Below are 21,159 nucleotides of genomic sequence, written 5' to 3'. Positions count from 1 at the left end.
TAATGTGAAGTCCTCTGGGAAGCAGGTCATTCAGCCCACCAAGTCCACACTGAATCTCTGAATAGCATCCCAAACCAGATCCACCCCATCCCTGTAACCCTGCATTTCCCATGACTAATCCATCTAGTCTGCATACTGTAGGCAATTTATCATGGCCAGTCCACCTAACCTGTACATCTTTGGACTGTGGGAAGAAACCGGAGCACTCACACAGAGGAAACTCACACAGAAAAGAGGAGACTGTGCAAACTCCACACAGGCAGCTGTGCAAGGCTAGAATTGAACACGGGTGCCTCATGCTGTGAAGTAACAGAACTAACCACTGAGCATCCGTGCTGCCCTTGGTGACTTTACCAATTCAGCAAATGTTTATCTCCAACATAGTCGAGTCGGGGTTCAGCCAAAGTTTCAAAACTGAGATTTTTGTAAGGTAAGATTATTAAAGATTACCAATCAAAGAATGCAGATGGAGATGCAGATAGACCTGATTGGAAGGCACAGACCAGACTCAAAAGCTTGAAGGTCTACTCCTGTTCTCATGTGTTCTGGAAGCTGATAATTTTCAGATCTTTATTTCACTCTCTTTACTGTCCTGAGGCAGTGAGGTCCCCAGTATGACAAGGGCTACTAATGTGTGTGACAATATGTTGACTTTAAGGGTGTAGTTTGTTTTTTTATGAAGAGAGGTTGAGACAGAGGTGCTGAGCTGTCTGTTCTGAACGAAGAAGTAAACAGCTTGTGAGACCATGGGTTTTTTAAAAAACTGTTGGAACAATAGAAGCAGCCTGAATGGGTGGGATCAGGCTCCCACAGAAACAGGATTTTAGTTTCAGCTTTCTGCAGTTGCTGGAGTCTTGAAGCTGGATGTGGAAGCTCTAATTCCTCTCTATTATAGCTAAAAGCTGGAATTCTCTTCCTGTTGCTAGTATGCCATGTGAAATGATCCAGTTTACTGAATTTGCTTTTGACAAGGGTATGATTCCTGATGAAGGACTTTTGCCTGAAACGTCGATTCTCCTGCTCCTTGGATGCTGCCTGACCTGCAGTGCTTTTTCAGCACCACTCTAATCTAGACTCTGATCTCCAGTCCTCACTTTCGCCTAGTTGTGTTTATGGGATGTTACTATATTGGAACAGTTGCTGTTTAGAAGATAAATAATCCAACAGAGTTAAGTTATTTCAATTTTTCTTCCTTTTGTTTGTTTTTGAACTGCAGGGTAAAAATAACGTGTGCTTTGCTCAAAGCTGAGTAGAATAACTAATCAAATTACATCTGGAACACAGCGTCTTACACTTGCCTTTAAATAAGAACATTTTAGGATTTGGACTATCTCCTTGATACATTTGAAGGAGGTTTGGTCTGGTCCATAATGTGTTTCTGTGCATACAATGTATCTAAATGATAGGGCACAGGTTATTCAGCTGAAACAGTCGATTCTCGTGTTTATGCTCAACTTTAGTTTTCTCCCACCTTGGAGAAAGTGAGGACTGCAGATGCTGGAGACCAGAGTTGAAAAGTGTGGCACTGGAAAAGCGCAGCAGGCCAGGCAGCATCCGAGGAGCAGGAAAATCGACGTTTCGGCATATGCCCTTCCTCAGGGATGAGGCTGGTGTGCCAAGCGGGCTGAGATAAAAGGTGGGGGGAGGTGAGGGTGAGGGTGATAGGCCGGAGAGGGGGTGGGGGCAGTGAAGTCGGGAAGAAGATTGCAGGTCAAGAGGGCATGCTGAATCCGGGGGTTGGGACTGAGATAAGGTGGGTGGAGGGGAAATGAGGAAGCTGGAGAAATCTACATTCATCCCGGCACCTTCCCCTGCAACTGCAAGAAGTGCAAAACTTGTGCCCACACCTCCCCCCTCACCTCCCTCCAAGGCCCCAATGGATCCTTCCATATCCGTCGCAAATTAACCTGCACCTCCACACATATCATTTACTGTATCCACTGCATCCGATGTGGTCTCCTCTACATTGGGGAGACAGGCCGCCTACTTGCGGAACGTTTCGGGAACACCTCTGGGACACCCGCACCAACCAACCCAACTGCCCCCTGGCTGAACACTTTAACTCCCCCTCCCACTCCGCCAAGGACATGCAGATCCTTGGCCTCCTCCTTCGCCAGACCATGGCAACACGATGCCTGGAGGAAGAGTGCCTCATCTTCCGCCTAGGAACCCTCCAACCACACAGGATGAATGTAGATTTCTCCAGCTTCCTCATTTCCCCTCCCCCCACCTTATCTCAGTCCCAACCCCTGGATTCAGCACCGCCCTCCTGACCTGCAATCTTCTTCCTGACCTCTCTGCCCCCACCCCCTCTCCGGCCTATCACCCTCACCCTCACCTCCTTCCACCTATCGTATTCCCAGTATCCCTCCCCCCAATTTCCCCCCCCCCCCCCTACCTTTTTTATCTTAGCCTGCTTGGCACACCAGCCTCATTCCTGAGGAAGGGCTTATGCCCGAAACGTCGATTCTCTTGCTCCTCGGATGGGGCCTGGCCTGCTGCGCTTTTCCAGCACCACACTTTTCAACTCTTTTTTTCCTACCGTTCCTTCTCCAAATTTATCATTAAATCCTAAAGGTAATTCTGGACAAGTCAGACCCAGAGTGAAATCTCTCTCTTTAGCTTATATTTTGTTTGCTTTGGTGGTTAGTCATTGCTGAAAATGTATTGCTGGAAAAGCGCAGCAGGTCAGGCAGCATCGAAGGAGCAGGAGAATTGACGTTTTGGGCATGAGCCCTTCTTCAGGTCAGTCACTGGGCATTATTCATAGGATGCTCTCTATCAAAATCATTTGACAAAGAAATATACATTTATTACTAAAATAACTGCACAGAGGCTGGTGTCCGGTCACCAAGTCACCCTTTATTTATGTGTGCACAGTACATGGGCTCTGACCATGTCAAAGCCAGTCCCTAGATTTGGATACCTTCTGAATCTCCTGTTTATAACTGTCAGCCAGGGCTCCCTGATTGGCCCAGGGTAACAGCTCCAATCAGGGAACTCGTAATCAATGTGATCTACCTTGCCATTGTTGCAATCACTACAGTTATATGTAGGGGTAAAAAAAAAATTAGATGTGAAAAATTAGAAAAATCTTACCATATGCCACATTGAGAGAGAGTTAACTCTTTATCCCAGGAATATTTTTTTCCAGATACTAAACTCCAGGGAATTATTGCTTCTATCTTCATTTTAAAATTTCTTACTGAACTGACAAGATTGAAAGTGTTCTCTTTTGGCAACTTTCTACACATTCACCAGATGTGATGATCCCCATCCATCCCTGTCACACACAGGTTAACTCACTGACTTTTCTCTGATACTGATTACTTTGAGGCTGGTCAAAAAGCTCAACAATTCTTTCTCTGATGGATTGAAGACTTCTACAAACTGTTCTGCTGGAATAAAATGCTTCTTCCAAATTTAACCAGGTTATGACCATTAGCCTTCTCTTCACTGTTCATTAAAAACCCCAGGTTGACACTAAGTAGCAGTTATCTCATCAGGTAACTGGTTGAATCATTCAGCTTATGTCACAGAATTTCTGTCTTCTGTGCCTTCCAAATGAGCATTAATAAAACACAAATTGGGCATTCACAGAGCTGAAAACCAAAAAAAAAACAATTTACCTTAACTTTAGAATGTAATTTCCTAAATATGGATATATTTTAAACTTTCATCACACCATGAACTCCTCCCTTCTCCCTCATACGTTGTCTAGCTTCCCATTTAATGTATCTACACTGATCACCTTAACTACTCTCTGTGGTAGCCCATTCTACATTCTCATCATGTGAGCAAAGAGATTTTTTCTGAATTCCTTATTGGAATTCTTCATGACTGTTTTGTATTGATGGTCTCCAGTTTATGCTCTTCCCCACAGTAGGAAACAGATGCATCCAAATATGAAAACCTATCAACACTTTAAAAGAACTCGATTTATTCATCTCCCATTTTCTCTTTGTGAAAGAAAAGAGATCGAGTTTGTCAATCCTTCCTTGATATATGAAAACCTGCTTATTTCTGTGTCATCCTTGTAAATGTTCTCTCACTCATTTCTGGTCCCTGTCTTAAAATAGGATGACCACAAATTATGTCGTACTTGAAGTATGATCTAACAAATGTTTGATACAGGTTGTGAATAATTTCTCTGCATTTCAATTATATCCCTCTGGCAATAAAGCTCAGGATTTGGTTTGTTATTCTTTCGGCTTGGCGAAGATGTACAACTTTTAGTGTCTGATTAGTTATATCCCCAAAATATCTTTGTTCCTTTATCCAATATAGACCTGCTTGTCCAAGTAATAATTCTTCTTCCCAAAGTGTGTCACAATTATTTACGTTGAACATCATTTCCTGTTTTGGCCTACTTCTGCTCCTGTGTCTTTTGGATTTTTGTTTTTGGATTTTTGTTTGCCCATTCTACAAATTTCTTACTATCCTTCTGTATTGTTACAGTATTGTAGTATTCTCTTTAGTATTGCATATTCCCCGCAAATTTAGAAATTATATTTTTGCTAATGTGTTATGAACGTCCATCGTCCCATCATTGATCCATTGCAATACTATTTCCAACCTTTCTCCACATTGAAGAACTACCCTTCTCTCCCATTCTTAACTTTTTGGCTGAAAGCCAGTTGGCTATCTATTCTGTATCATGTCCTTTGTCTCCATATTCTCTGACCTCATTCATTAGGTTGCTGGAGGTGGGTGGGGGCATCTTATCAAAGGTCTTTTGAAAATCTAGATACGTTATAATTACTGCAGTGCCATTGTCTACTCTTTCGTCATGACTAACTGGGATAACGAGATAGAAATCAAAACCTATTGTTCTCAGAGTTAAGACAAAAATAAATGATTTTAAAAACTATGCAAAATTCGATAATTTGCCAGTCAATTTGACAAAAAAAGCATGGACCAGGTTTCTATACTTAAAGAAATATTAATTATCTCAAATAAATAGAGTTTAGCTACAGGTAAACAGTTGTAAACCATTGGTATATAACACTACTAATTAAAACTGGAAACTTCCTCTTACACATGTCGACGTGGAAAAGATAAAAAGGAAGTATGTGTTATAGCTGGAGGAAAACAATTCAAAAACAACTCCATGGTGCCTGTTCATGAGGTTTCTAAGGTGATTTTTATGTTCTGGTCAGTTTGCTGTTTCTGAGTTGTCCTTCTCTGGATAGTTTACTAGTTTGCAAAAGGCATGGGCTGACGGATTCACCTTTCGAAAGATCTCTGATTGTTCAATTGATGTTCACAGCAACTGCTGCAAGTTGTCTTCAGATGAACTTGACTTATAATAGAAAATGGAGAGGCAACACCTGATTGGTGGAGACTGAAATGCCTTTCCTTTGTTTCGTTCCCAGCCCCAGGCATTTCAGATACCTAAGAGGCAATCACATGGCTGTTAGCAGATAGATGGCTTTTGTCATTGATAACTGGTCACCAGTCCATCGAGTGTGGCACTGGAAAAGCCCAACAGGTCAGACAGCATCCAAGGAGCAGGAGATTCAACTTTTTGCGCATAAGCCCTTCATCAGGGATGTGGAGGGGGAAGGGAGCTGAGGGATAAAAAGAGGAGAAGGGGTGGTTGTGGGGGTGGGGCTGAGGTGAAGGTAGCTGGGATGGCGAGAGGTTGATGTAGGTGGGGGGTAATTGTGAGAGGTTGGTGGGGAGGGTGGAGTTGATAGGTGAGAAGATGGACTGGTAGGACAGGTCAAGAGGGCAGCTTGTCACCACCTTCTCAAGGCTAATTAGGGATAGGCAATAATTGGTGACACAGCTGGTGATGCCCACATGTCTAAATTAATATAAAAACTAAGGAGAGACAGATCATGTCCGCAAGGATCTGTTTTGGGGCTACTGCTGTTTGTCATTTTCAAAAATGACCTGGATGAGGGCAGAGAATGATGGGCAGTAAATTTATGGATGACACTAAGATCGATGGAGTTGTGGATAGTGCTGAAGAATGTTGCAGATTACAGAGGGACACAGATAAGCTGCAGAACTGCGCTGAGAAGTAGAGTTTAATGTGGAAAAATGTGAGGGGATTCACTTTGGAAGGAGGAATAGAATAAAGAGTACTGGTCTAATGTAAGATTCTTGGAAGTGTAGATGAGCAGAGAGATCTTGGTGTCCATGTGCATACATCTCTGAAAGTTGCCACCCAGGTTGATAGAGTTTTTTTTTAGATTAGATTAGATTACCTACAGTGTGGAAACAGGCCCTTCGGCCCAACAAATCCACACCGACCCTCCGAAGAGCAACCCACCCAGACCCATTCCCCTACGTTTACCCCTTCACCTAACTCTACGGGCAATTTAGCATGGCCAATTCACTTAACCTGCACATTTTTGGACTGTGGGAGGAAACTCACGCAGATAAAGGGAGAATGTGCAAACTCCAAACAGACAGTTGCCGGAGGCGGGAATTGAACCCAGGTCTCTGGTACTGTGAGGCAGCAATGCTAACCACTGTGCCACCGTGCCACCCGTTGTTAAGAAGGCATACAGTGTATTAGTTTTTATTGGTAGAGGGATTAAGTTTCGGAGCCATGTGGTCATGCTGCAACCGTACAAAACTCTGGTGTGGCAACATTTCGAGTATTACGTACAGTTCTGGTCACTGCATTATAGGAAGGATGTAATATCAATTTGACCTCAATAATTAGAATTTCTTATTTCTAAGTAACAAACTGGGCAACACATCATTTCACTCTTTCGAATCCTATCAAAAAGCAGTCTCTCAATGAATTAGAGTCCCGTTTACAAGTGAACAAGTGAAATAATCTGCAGGTCCTGACAAAAAAATGTGAAAAAGCAGTAAAAGAAACTTTCAAGTTCATGAACTGCAAGCACATATCACACTTCAACTTCCATTAGTTGTACTGAATAATTACATTCCAGAAGAACATGTTTTCTACAGTTAAACATTATTTTATTTGCCAGTTTCTTTTTATAATTTGCTCATTATCAGGCATTGGCAGATACTGTCTCAATTTAATAAACTGCCTTTGGTGTTAATTCAAACTCGCCTGTCCTTCATACGGAATATTGAATATTTCAAATTTTAATGCAAATGTAATTAGTCAGCATTTTACTTGACCCTCCTTTCTGTTGGAGCTCACATTCTGGATTCATGTATTGAATTTCACTTCGAGTTCCAAACAGTTGGACCATAAACAGTGATTAAACTCTATGTGCCAGTGGGAATAAGCAGCATGCAGTTTAAAAATGACACCTTTACACCTTCAAGATCAGCATTCTAATCCAGCCTTGAAATTCAGAGCAAATGTCTTATCTAAAATAACTGTTCAATGTACTCAATGATCTTGGACTGTTACAAGCCAGCTTCTAATGCAAATAAGTTCCACTGCAAAAGCTGCTCCAGATAATGGATTGGTATGTTTTGGATTGTCACTTTAGATATATGACAAGCAATCAAAAAGGCTAATGGAATGTTAGCCTTTATAACTGGTGGATATGAATATAGAGGGGAGGAAGTTTTACTTAAGTCTGGTTTGAGCTCATGAGGAGTACTATGTGCATTTTGCAGTACCACACACCTCACACAGGTTATATTAGTCTGAAAGGAGAATATAACAGCTACAACAGAATCTCCACACCAAATCAGATTATCCAAAGAGATTACCGATGTTTTCATCAACTTGTCCGCCAATATATGTACACCTCTCTGGGGTAGCTGGGAATTGAATCTCGGCCTCCTGGTTCAAAGGTAGGGACACTACCACTGCATCATGGAATCCCTGATTGTCAATACTCTTTTATTTAAATTCATCCTGTTCAGAAGTGTAACGACATACCACTGGAGTAAGTAGGATTTTAACCTGGGCCTCCTGACTCAGATTTGATTTGTTTCATGTGCAGCTAAACACAGTGAAAGGTTTTGTTTTGCATGCAGTACAGGTAGATCATAACAGACAAAGACACGAAGATCCTTGGGCGACTGAATCAAGCGAGGAATACAAAGTTATGGATGCAATGAAGGTGCACAGAAAGCCAAGTCAACATTAGATTTGAAATTTGAGATGGAGGGGTATTCCAATTGCACCACAACAGCCCATCCAAAGACATTACAGATATTTTAATCAACCTGTCCACCTATATATGTATGCAGCTCTGGAACAGGTGGAACCTGAACCCAAGTCTCCTGGCTCAGAGGTATGGACGCTACCATTATGTCACAAAAACCCTATGTATTTAAATAGCTATTTTTAATAGCCCTGTCTGGTAATGTTATGACACACCTCTGAAGCAAGTGGGTTCCGAGTACAGGTCGTCTTGTCCAGAGATCAGGACACTACCACTTTGTCACAAGATCTTGCTCATGAAATTTCACAAGTTAGGCCACTACTCCAGTTCAATGTGCTCATCGTCCTCCTCAGAAGACTGCTGCTGTTCCCTAGTTCTTCAGCATCCATCACATCCCTTCATTGCCTGCTTCTGTCGTGCATGAGCATAATATGTTCAGATCATCTGGCACTCTCTGTCTCTGTCTCTGTGTCTGTCTCTCTCTGAGGGGTACTGAGAGGCCTTCCATACCCAAAACTCTTCCGAGCATCTTGAGGAGACCCATTGTATCTGCTCCACTATGAGGCCCATTCTTCAACAAGGACCATTGTATTGGATCCTCAGTCCTTGGGGTTGAGTATCAGCCATGGTAGCCCTTATCTCCCAGTAACCATCCTTGGAAGGAAATTTAAGAATTACCAAGGTATAGAGACAGCACAGTAGCTTTCAGGGTGCCTGATGAAGGGTTCTTGCCCAAAACATTGATTTTCCTTCTCCTCAGATACTGCCTGACCTGCTGTGCTTTTCCAAAACCACACTCCTGACTCTTCAGGGTACCGGATGCATTCTTATAAGGTGTGATGCCAAATGTCACAAATGACTTGGACATTCACTGAATAGAACCCTTTCCTGTTATGATATGGCCCTCTCAACATGACATGTCAGCAATCTATTGTACCCTGCACCAAGGGCAAGTCTGCTCTCTTGGTAAAGTCTAGTGCCATTGCTGTAGTAGGGACCTTGTCATGTCAATACTAGATAGAGCTGTCTAATTTGTCGCAAACTGTTTCAGTAAAAGCTCTGATACATTTTGCCAGTTGAAGTTTGAGAGATCCCACAAAGATCTAAATAGCCAGTTGTGTAAAGATTAAGCCAAGGGATGTTTGGGAATTGCTGACTGCAGGCAGCACTTGATATATCACTGGCGATCACTCCTGCTTCACAGAGATTATTGGGATAAGTTTGTAATGATCAGCGGTGTGCTCAGGATGGATTGTTGCCAGGATGATGCTCGAATTTGAGCACAATACTGCAGATTCCAGCCATCTGAAACAAACAATGAAAGTGCTAGAGAAACTCAGCAGGTCTAGTAGCATCTGTGAAGAGAGAAGAAGAGGTAACATTTTCACTCTTCTTTAAGATAAGGTGGCCACCATCACAATAGGTTGCAGGTCCCACCTCAATAGATGATGCGGTTCTGATATGACGTCCTGGGGAATACCCTCATTTATCAGCAGCACTGCATCTTGAGGATGTAGTGGCCAGTAGACCCTGGAGCTCTATGTCCTGTAGAGACCTCATGCTGCGAATTCTCCTCATGGAAGCCAGTCAGCAGCTGCTGTTCCTGGGCTCATGGATATCTTCGTGCCTCCCCAATTTGAATGAGCTGTCAGAAGAGGGGGGGTGGAGGCTGGTATATAAAGGCATCTGGATGGGTACCTGAATAGGAAGGGTTTAGATGGATATGGGCCAAATGCTGGCAAATGGGACTAGATTAATTTAGATATCTGGTTGGCATGGCCAAGTTGGACCGAAGGGTCTGTTTTCCGTGTTGTACATCTCTATGACTCTATAACACCCTGGTTGCATTGCAACGAGAGTGACAATAACACCTGCTGTCACTGCAATCATACAGAATGGCTACAGTGATCTTATGTGGGGAATATCAGAAGTAAAACAATTTCTTTGTCGTGAAATAGCATTTGCAGCAAGGGCAAAAGAGATTTGCCAGAAACCGTGATGTTTTATCACATGGAGGATTGAAATAAGGAGGACCATGGGATATCTCTGCATGGCCTTCTAACATTTTTTAGACTTTATTTTGACATATGCCACACCAGTCATGACATGATGGATTGTGGCCAGGATTCCCCAGGTATATTTGAATAAAAGTAAAACACAGCAAATGTTGGAAATCTGAAGCAAACACGAAGGATGCTGGAGAAACTCAGCAGGTCTAGAAGCATCTGTAGAGAGAGGACGAGAGTTAGTGTTTCAAAACCAGTCTGACTCTTCCTTTGGAACTCATTTCATTACAGATTAGGCAGCAATGTGATGAAGTTAGTGCACTGTTAATGAGGCGGCATGGTGGCTCAGTGGTTAGTACTGCTGCCTCACAGTGCCAAGGACCTGGGTTTGATTTCAGCCTCGTGCGGCTGCCTGTGTTGAGTTTGCACATTCTCCCCATGTCTGCGTGGGTTTTTTCCAGGTGTTCCAGTTTCCACTCACGGTCCAAAGATGAATTGGTCATGCTAAATTGCCCATAGTGTTTACGGATGTATAGGTTAGGTGCATTAGTCAGGGGAAATGTAGGGTAATGGGTCTGGGTTGGATACCCTTCGAAGGGGCGGTGTGGACTGGTTGGGCTGAAGGGCCTGTTTCCACGCTGTAGGAATTCTAGTATCAATCTCTGTGGATGAAAGATGCTGGAATTCGCTGCCCATGAACCTAGCCCTGAGATGTTGGCAAATACTTGGCAAAGACAGAAACCCAGTGAAGATGTTTGCAAGCTGCAACTGCCAGATACACGCTGTCGGGAATTTGTGACACCCAGTTTCTCTCTGCTGCCTGGGAGAATAGCAACCATCATATAAGTAAAGTGTGATGAGGTAATAATATGACATTAATGCCTGAAAATAGGATTCTTACTGTTTATTAGTGAGATTTTCATCCAACCATTGAAATTGTGAAGTGAAAATGGGTCTTTTTTCTCAATGTCAACATCTTATCATTCTTGCTTTGGTTTCCTATTGCCTGTGTCATACAGATGCTTGCAAAATTGTGCTTTGTCTGTTTTTTGTAAGAATTTGGAAAATATTGATGAACTAAACCTTTTTGATAGTGGGAGGGAAACGACATCTCGAAGACAGAGATGTATGTTTAAAATCAGAACAAGTAACTAATTTCTTCAAGAAAGGATAGAAATGTGGAACCACCTCTGACAGATCCCAGCTCAGTCAATTTTCCTCCTCAACTCTAATTGCCCAGAGAGTAGTTAGGAGTTAACCATATTGCTGTGTGTCTGGAGTCACATGTAAGCCACATGGGTAAGGATGGCAGATTTCCTTCCCTAAAGGACATTAGTGAACCAATTGGCAATGATTTCATGGTCATCATTAGACTCTTAATTCCAGACTTTTAATTAATTTAATTCACTTGTGGGACCTTGGCATCTGCCTGAACCTAGTTGACTGTGAGAAGGTGGTGGTCAGCTGCCTTCTTAAAACTGCTTCTGTCTATGTCCCGTGGGTAGATCTGCAATGGCCTTAAGGAGGGAATTCCAGGATTTTGACCCAATGACAGTGAAGGAAAGGTGATATACGTTCAAATTGGATGGTATGTGGCTTGGAGGGGAACTTGTATGTGGTGGTGTTTCCATCTCTCTTGATGCAAGTGGTTGTGGATCTTTGGTGAATTTCCGACGTGCATCTTGTAGATAGTACACACTGTTGCTACTGAGTCTTGGTGGTGAAGGAAGTGAATGTTTGTGGATGTGGTGCCAATATAATGGGTTGCTTTGACCAGGATTGGTGTCAAGCTTTTTGAGTGCTGTTGGAGCTGCATCCAGCCAAGCAAGTGGGGTGTATTCCATTGCACGCCTGACTTGTACATTGTCAATGCTGGACAGGTTTTGGGGAGTGCGGGGTGAGTTACTAGCCATAGCATTCTTTGCTGAAAATGTGTTGCTGGAAAAGCGCAGCAGGTCAGGCAACATCCAAGGAGCAGGACAGTCGATGTTTCAGGCATGAGCCCTTCTTCAGGAATCACCTCCACCATCTGCAGTCCTCACTTTCTCATAGTATTCTTTGCCACTTTCATGAGCTGGTAGCCACTGTGTTTATGTGGCAAGTCCATTTGAGTTAATGGAATGCAGAAAAAGGAACTGGAGAAAGAAATGCCTTGGATCTCAAAGCCAAGGATTAACTCGATCTCCGGAAACACCCATCAAATGTATAGTTGGAGACGTGGTTCCCAGACGGGGCTCATCAGCTACACGAAGACCCACAGAATCCGTGAGCAGTGACATAGGATTTCCTGGGTGGACAGTCATACTAACTGGCCTCTCTGGATGGAATGAATGGCGTTAGTATCGAGATCAACCACAACCTCACTAAATAATACTACAGACTCTTAGAGCTGAACCACCTCCTCCTAGTCCAATTTTCCAAAGGTCAGTTGGGTGAGTGGTTGATCTGAAGTGGGCTTTCCCATCCTGAGCATCTGAACAGTGCAATATTTCTGCAAGAAAAAAGACTGACTTATCATCTTCAGTACATACGGACATATGACACAACACATTTTAGACTCTGGAAGGTTGTAGAATAAATATTCTATCAGGCAAAGGCTTAGGTACAAACCTTATTATCAATAATAGATAAGAGAGTAGGAATGTAAACAAACCATTTATTTACAGTGAAGTACAGAACATGATTTCTTCCCCTAGAGAAGATTGGACATAACAGCCATGTATCCTGTGCTCAAATTCACTGAGAATTAAATGTGAGTGTTGTACATCAATATAACTGCATTTGAAATTTGCTCTTAAGTCTTTCACAGAACCTCCAGTATCCTTCAGAAAAAAAACGAAGCTCAGAAATTAAATAGAATTACACAGAATTTGCAGCACAGGTGCATTCTAATCTTTCTGGATGGTCAAACAAAATGGTAGAGATTAATTCTTTTATGCACGGAATGTGAATTTTTGGAACTTGTATGTTTCATCACTACAATTATTTTTTTATCCCACTGCATGAGCACTTGCCCCAAATCTACTTGTGTCACTTTTGATTCCTTTCTCCCTCGTTTGTCTCCCCAGCTTCACCTACTATAACAGGAAAATGGAAACTTAGATCTGAAGTCAGAAACAGGAAGGAGTGAGGAACATTTAGCAGGAAAGAGAGCCTCTGTGGACAGAGCAGCAGAATTCATGGCCCAAATCTTTCAATTTAGTTTTGTCAGAATTCATATTCTGTCCAAAATCAGACACAAAGTGGCATACCACTTCCTAAAAGTTGTTATGCCTTTTCTCCAGTGCAGCAACCTCACAGTCTGCAGTTCAGAGTTTTCATAGAATCTCTGCCCCTGTTTCCAGCACTCACTGTGGTATGCTGATAAATAAATAAAATTTAAAGATCTCAAAGCCTCTGGAGAACCTATGGAGAGAAGGTAACTGGGTGAAGCAGTAAGGAAGCAGGGTGTTTTGGTGATGAAGTTGGATGGCCCATAATTAATGGTGTGGTGTGACAGATTGGTGGCTGAGAGGTTAGGTAGGCAAGTGAGTGAGGAAGTAATACGTCAACTGGAAAAGTGAGGAAGTAGTGTGGCAGCTGTATAGGGGTGGTGGTAGGGTAATCAGTTTTATGATTGGTTTTCCATATGTTAGCCCATGTAACACATAACACAGAGACTGGATATTTGTTGAGTCAGATTATTAATAACATTGCCCATGTACCTGTACATTGATCTGATAGCTCAGATTTATATCAACACTCTGGATTCTACCCTTACTAGATTACTGTTACAGTATATAAATAGCTGACTGGCTAACTAACTAACTAACTGACAGATTGACTACTTTGGATATTTAAACTGAACTAACCAGACTGATTGTCTGCTGAAAGTAAGATGGGAATCTTCTCTGCTGGAATATTGCATGTTGTGATGCTATCCAGCTGTCTTAGAGGTACATTGCCTTTCTGAAATCTGCTCAATAATACAACATCTCCTTTTCTCCTTTAAAGAATGGGAACCCTGTTCCAGTAAACATGTATCAGGCTGAATATAGAGACATTAACTGCACATTTTCGAGTAACAGAGGTACAACATAACCATACCTTGTTCTTATATATCTATTATGACTTGGCTTCATTCTGTGATGTTAATGGACATTTATCATGTTTGGCAGGTGTATGGTTGCTGTCTGATATGATACCTACTGAGTCTGAGTCATCATCATATATACTGGATGGTTATTTCTATGCAACTCAGATATATTGCCTGTTTTGTGACTTGGCCTTTATTTGTGTCAACATCGTAGGCTGGACAGAACATTGCAATATCATTCTGAGAACACATGAATTTGTATGAAGATTATGTATGGTGGTGCTGTCCTGTTTGCAGTTGGGTGATTTCAGCTTGCTGGTCATGCTCTCCCTTCTTTCCAATAATATTTCAATCTCACCTGTGATTGGATGGTGAGAAGAGTATGAAGGGGGAAGGTTTTTAGATTAGATTACTTAGTGTGGAAACAGGCCCTTCAGCCCAACAAGTCCACACCGACCCTCTGAAGAGCAACCCACCCAGATCCATTCCCCTACACCTAACACTACGGGCAATTTAGCATGGCCAATTCACCTAACCTGCACACTTAATTTTGGACTGTGGGAGGAAACCCACACAAACATGGGGAGAATGTGCAAACTCTACACAGACAGTTGCCTGAGGCAGGATTTGAAGCCAGGTCTCTGGTGTTGTGAGGCAGCAGTGTTAACCACTGTGCCACCGTGCCTCCCAAGCTGTGCAAATCTGTTTTCTAACATCAGAGCTGTTGATGAGGATAAACCATTGTCTGGAAGAGATTTGACATAATTATCTTAAAATCTTGGCAAATCTCATTTTACATTCATTAGTTGTTAATGAACAGGCCATGGTCATATTGAATGTTGGAGCAGGCTTGAAGGGCCCAAATGGTCTCCTCCTGCTCCTATTTTGTGTTACCATATGTATAGTGCATCCTACCAGACCATTATGCTGAGAGTGGTGAGGAAAGGAGGTACCATTCTCATAGTTATAGAGAGCAGAACAAGAAAAACATCCTTATATGTGATGATATGAGCCGAATTTCCACTATTTCATGACTTTAATTTCTATGAACTTTGAAATAAATCATAATCTTTCATTAACATTTTAATTGCTTTGCCTCTTCATGTTGCTATCTCTAATAATTCATTCAGATGTAATCTTGAGGTATCTCTTTGATCTTTTATTCTGTTCAGTTTCTCATTTTCAAACATGTATGTAATGCTTTTATTTCCCTTTCCAAAATACATCACCTCAGCAATGTTACAAAGGGAATAACAGTCTAGATTAGAGTGGTGCTGGAAAAGCATAGCCGGTCAGGCAGCATCCGAGGAGCAGGAAAATCAACACATTCTCACATTACTGTGGATCGAGTTTGCAGAGCATCAATTAACTTTCACAATTGCTAAATAGTGCCGAAACGAAAATTGTTCTTCAGTTGTAAAGTCGGAATGTTCTGAGATATAAATGTAAACCGTTCTTCCTTCACACTTCTATTTATTTTTAATTTAACTGCTGAGATTATAAATCTCTTCTTGGTTTTTGTACTAATTTTGATGTTTGTGTTAAAACTATACTAACATGTGATGAGCAGACTTGCCAATTTTAATGGCATTTAAATGGGCATTGGATAGGCGTAAGGATGAGAATGGAATAGTGTAGGTTAGATGGGCTTCAGAATGGTTCCACAGGTCGGTGCAAAATCAAGGGCCAAAGAGCCTGTACTGTGCTGTAATGTTCTATGTTAACACATAAATTCTGCCATTTAATATGATCAAGACTGATCTGATTATTTCCCATTTCTGCCTACTCCTGACAATTTTCACGCCCTTGCTTATCAAAAAGCTAGGCAAAAGTGAGGACTGCAGATGCTGGGGATTAGAGTTGAGAGTGTGGTGCTGGAAAAGCACAGCAGCTCAGGCAGCATCCGAGGAAAATCAAGAGTCTACATCTACCTTCAAAATATTCAAGGTCTTGGCTTAAACTTCATCTTGAGCAAGACCGGTTCAAAGGCTCATGAACCTCTGTGTGAAAAGATTTCACCTCAGCTTTGTCGTAATCGATAGTGATCCCTTGTTCTATATCCTGCCACAGCAGGAAATATCCTCTCCACACCGCCTCTGTTAAGACCCTCCATTTCAATCAAAATGCTCCTTACTTTTCTAACTCCAGCCTAACAAGTTTAGCCCGTCCAATCTTTCCTCACAAGGCACCTGCTCGTTCCAGGTATGAGGATAGTAAATCTTCTCTGAACTGCTTCTGATGCAATCCTTCCTTAAATATGGCCACCAGCGCTGTATGCATCAATGCTGTATCTGTATACACTCTTATACATGTTCATTCAAAAGGAAGTTCGCATTCGTTAAAGGAAATAGGGGAATGTTGTATTATTGCATAGACCTCAAAGACACAAAGTTCCAAGACAGCTGGGTGTGTTCCCTTTTTCTCTTGTCCTTGCCCTTCTAGATGGAAGTGGATTTGGATGGGCCTGCCTAATAAGCTTTGGAGACTACTTCTACTGAGTGTCAGTGATTTTGGGAGCACGTATTTGTGGATGTGGTGCCTATTAACTGAGCTGCTTTGCTCTGGATGTTATCAAGCTTCTTGAATGTGGTTGGAGCTGCACCCATTCAAGTGAATGGGAGTATGCCATTACACTCCTGACTTACATCTTATAGATGGTTTGTAGAGTCAGGAGGTGCAATATACTCTGCAGGATTGCTAGCCTCTGACCTGCCCTTGTAGCCACTGTATTTATATGGATTGGGAAGATTTAGAGGGCTATGAGCCAAATGCAGAAAAATGAAGCGAACTTAGTTTTAGGAAATCGGGTCAGGATGAACGAGTTGGGCTGAAGGATCTGTTTCCGTGCTGTTTCCCAGACTGGAGATAGCAGGAGAATCTATGATGGTACTGTTGTTGAATTTCAAGGGACAGTAGTTAGATTCTTCCTTGCTGGAGATGGCAATTGCCTGGCACTTGCACGATGCAGACATCACTTGTCAGATGTGAGCCTAAACCTGGATATTGTCCAGATCTTGCTGCTTTTGTGGAAATCAACCAACAATGACACCGACAACTAGTACTGTCTTCTTACTTTCTATACTGTATAATTGTAAGCAATTCAATGTAATATTCATTAATCTCATTGCTTATTATACACCTTGTAGCATTTGGCTTAACTGAAGATTTCTCTGCATTGATCTTCTTTTACACGTTGTATTGTAGAGTGTACTACAGTGTACTATGAAAGTACAGAACAATTTAGATTCCAGTTCCTCAGTCTTACTATATTAATATATTCACCACTGGGTTTTAGACCAAAAATGTGCTATTTTAAAATTAACTTGTACATGTGGAACAATTGTGCTCCTAAAGTAATTCTTGGACAAAGCCTGAGGTGTGATAGAGATAGGACTAGGGATGGATGAAGATTATTGAGTGAAGGAGCAGTGGAATTCATCCACTTCTACAGTAATGTGGAGGAGTCAGTGTTGGACTGGGTGGACAGGCTTTCGGAGCTCTTCTCCAACACCTGATGAAGGAGCTAGTGCTTCCAAATAAACCTGTTGGACTATAACCTGGTGTTGTGTGATTTTTAAATTTCTACTGTAGACAACCTTGACGCCTTCGTAATTCCTATTTTTGGGATCTTGCTTTTCTCCCAATGCAATTATAAAACCTGGGCCGTGAGAAGGTTTTTGAAGAAATCTCGCTGTCACAGTATCAGTGAATGTCACATGTAAATTATTGGAGTTGATGAAGTGTGGAGCTGGAAAATGTACAACAGGTCAAGCAGCATCAGAGGAGCAGGAGAGTCGATGTATCAGATTGGGACCCCTCATGAGGACCTGTTGAATCAGCCCCTCTGATGCTACTTGACCTGCTGTGCTTTTTCCAGCTCCACATTTTATTGACTCTGATGTTGCCGCATCTGCACTCCTCACTGTCTCCACATGTAGATTGTCTACACTTCAAAATATGTCATTAGTTATCAATTGTTTTGGGATATCCTTGATAGCATCTAAATCTGACAACACCATAAAATCATAAGAACAATGTGCAGGAGGCCATTCAGCCCCTTGGGTCTGCTCTGCTATTCAATACGATCATGGCTGATCTCAGCTCAGCTTCAACTCGACTTTCCTGCCCGCTCTCCATAATCCTTAAACCCGTTACTCAATAAAAATCTGTCTTTCTCCTCTAAGTTCCTCAATGCCCCAGCATCTATCGCACTCCATAGATTCATGACCTTTTGAAAGAAATAATCTCTCCTTACCTCTATTGAACTTGCCAATAGTGGCAAGGTGGCTCAGTGGTTAGCACTGTCCCAGGTTCAATTCCAGCCTTGGGTGACTGCCTGTGTGAAGTTTGCACATTCTCTCTGTATCTGTGGGGGTTTCATCCCACAGTCCAAAGTGGTGTGGGCCAGGTGAATTGGCCATGCTAAATTGCCCATAGAGTTAGGTGCATCATTCTGAGGGAAATGGGTCTGGGAGGGTTACTCTTTGGACGGTTGGTGTGGACTGGTTGGGCTGAAGGGCCTGTTTCCACACTGAAGGGAATCTGATCTTACCCTAAAGCTATAAACTCTCATTCTAGATTGCCTCACAAGGAGAAACATCCACTCTGCATCTGCTTTAAAGATCTTCTCGACCTCAATTAGATCTCCTCAGCTAAATACCTAGGAATTAAAGATAATGAGGCAAACAATTAGCTGATCATATTAAAATGCATGTTCCTTCTTGTGGTGCAGTGGTAGTGTCCAGACAACTGGATAGGATGCCTGCATTCAAGTCCCACTTGCTCTGGAATTGTGCAACGACATCTCTGAACAGGTTGATTGAGAAAATCGGATGGAGACCAAACATGGGGCTCTTGTGGTGTAATTGTAGTGTCCTTACCCCTGAGTCAGGAGGCCCTGATTCAAGTCTCACCTGCTCCAGAGGTGTGCAATACCATCTTTGAACAGGCTATTTAGGAAAATGCTGATAAAGAATAGCCAGCAACAAGGAGAGGTGTGAGAAGTTAGGGAAGAAATTGCAGGGCCCTGCAGAAATATTTGTATCATCATAACCATGGGTGAGGTGCTGGATGATAGGAGGGTGGCTAATGCTGCGCCTTTGTTTAAGAAAGGCTGTAAGGAGAAGCATGGGAACTATAGACCTGTGAGTCTGACATTGGTGGTGGATAAGCTATTGGAGATGATTCTGAAAGATAGGATTCCGGCATTTGGAGAGGCAAGGAGTGATTAGGGACAGTCAGCATGGCTTTGTGCGAGGGAAATCGGGTCTCACAAACTTGACTGAGTTTTTTAATGAAGCAACCAATAAGATTGATGAGGGCAGAGTGGTAAACAGTGTTTAGCTAGAATTTAGAACAGCCTTTGACATGCTTCTGCTTGGTAGACTAATTAGCAAAATTAGATCACATGGGATTCAGGGTGAACTTGCCAGTTGGTTACAAAATTGGCTTATCAGCAGGTGACTGAGGGGAGTGGTGGAGACTTGGTTTTCAGACTGGAGGCCTGTAACCAGCAGGGTTCCACAGGCATTGGTACTGGGGTCCTCTTTTGTTTGTCCTTTATATAAATGATTTGGATAAGAATACAGGAGGCATGGTTAGTAAGTTGGGGATGACACTAAAACTGGGTGGTATAGTGGACAGTGAAGAAGGTTATCTAAGATTACAAAGAGATCTTTACCAATTGGGTCAATGGGCCGAGGAGTGGCAGATGGAGTGTAACTTGGATAAATGTGATGTATTGTATTTTGGTAAAACATTCAAGGTCAGGACTTATGTAATTAATGATAAGGCCTGGCTGATGATGTAGAATAGAGACCTGGGAGTTCAGATGCATAATTCTTTGAAATTTGTATCACAGGTAGATGAGATGGTTAAGAAGGTGTTTACCACACATGTTCACTGCTCAGGCTCTTAAGTACAGGAGTAGGGACGTCATGTTGAGGTTGAAAAGGACATTGGCGAGGCCTCCTCTGGAGTATTGTGCCCAGTTCTGGATGCCCTTTTCTAGGAAGGATATTAGTAAATTGGAGAGAGTTCAGAAATGATTTACCAGGGTCTTCCTGGGAATGCAGGATTGGAGTTATAAGGAGAGACTGGATAGACTGGGATTTTTTAAACTGGAGCATAGGACATTGAGGGGTGACCTTATAGAGGTTTATAAAATCATGAGGGCAGGGATAATAGCTTGGGTCCTTTCTCTAGGGTGGGATAGTTCAAAACTTAGGGGCATATTTTTAAGGTATGAGGAGAAAAAATTTAAAAAAGTAATGAGGGGTTACTTTTTTTCAGAGTGGTTCATGTGTGGAATGAATTGCCAGAGGAAGTGGGAGATGCAGGTACAGTTGCAACATTTAAAAGACACTTGGATAAGTAGTGAACAAGAAATGTGTGGAGGGATATGGGCTAAACGCAGGCAAAGTGAGGCATTTTGCTTAAGAACATGTTTGGTATGGACTAGTTGGACTGAAGGGTCTGTTTCCATGTGATATGACTCTATGACTATAACAGTTGTAAGTTGTAATAAATACTCCATAAAAGTAAGTCTTTTTTACTTCTCTTCTGTCCATTGAGTTAAACAATCCAAGTACTTTTTATTGCATTTCTGACACTGTTTTAAGGTTACAATTTTCCTCTCCCTATCCCAAAAAGCAGATGTGAGTAATTTGCAAGTTTCTCCAGAATGTCGTCCAGAAACATAACCCCTTGAGACTGCTTCACCATTTATAAAATCAGAGCTGTTTTGTCCCTCAGCTATAACTCTGTACCTGTTCAATTTTCTTGCAGGGCCAGTGCTCATTGTCCGTCCCTGAATCTCCCTTGACCTGTTGGTGCTTTTTTGAATTGCCTTTCTGTAGAAATTTGGTATGGGCTTCCTGGATTTCAGAGTCAACTGCATTGCTGTGGGTCTGGAGTCACCTGCAGACCAGACCAGGTAAGGATGGCAGATTTCCTTCCCTGAAGGACATTAGTGAATCAGATGGGTTTTTACAGCAATCGATGATAGTCATCAAGCTAG

The 21,159-nt window shown here is 42.2% G+C and overlaps 1 long non-coding RNA gene across 1 annotated transcript in view; it reads left to right on the top strand.

Moving 5' to 3' along the window:
• The window catches only part of LOC122556418 (uncharacterized), a 100,918-nt gene that overhangs the window by 77,209 nt on the left and 2,550 nt on the right, over positions 1-21,159 (top strand). Inside the window, exon 2 of the long non-coding RNA XR_006313531.2 lies at positions 20,928-21,075. This is a non-coding gene — a long non-coding RNA (uncharacterized LOC122556418). The remainder of the gene's footprint in view (positions 1-20,927; positions 21,076-21,159) is intronic.

Source organism: Chiloscyllium plagiosum, unplaced genomic scaffold (genome assembly GCF_037043375.1).
Source record: "Chiloscyllium plagiosum isolate Xiang-an unplaced genomic scaffold, Cpla_swu_hap1 HiC_scaffold_16, whole genome shotgun sequence".
Taxonomy (NCBI): Eukaryota; Metazoa; Chordata; class Chondrichthyes; order Orectolobiformes; family Hemiscylliidae; genus Chiloscyllium; species Chiloscyllium plagiosum.
This window is presented reverse-complemented; position numbering and strand designations above follow the sequence as displayed.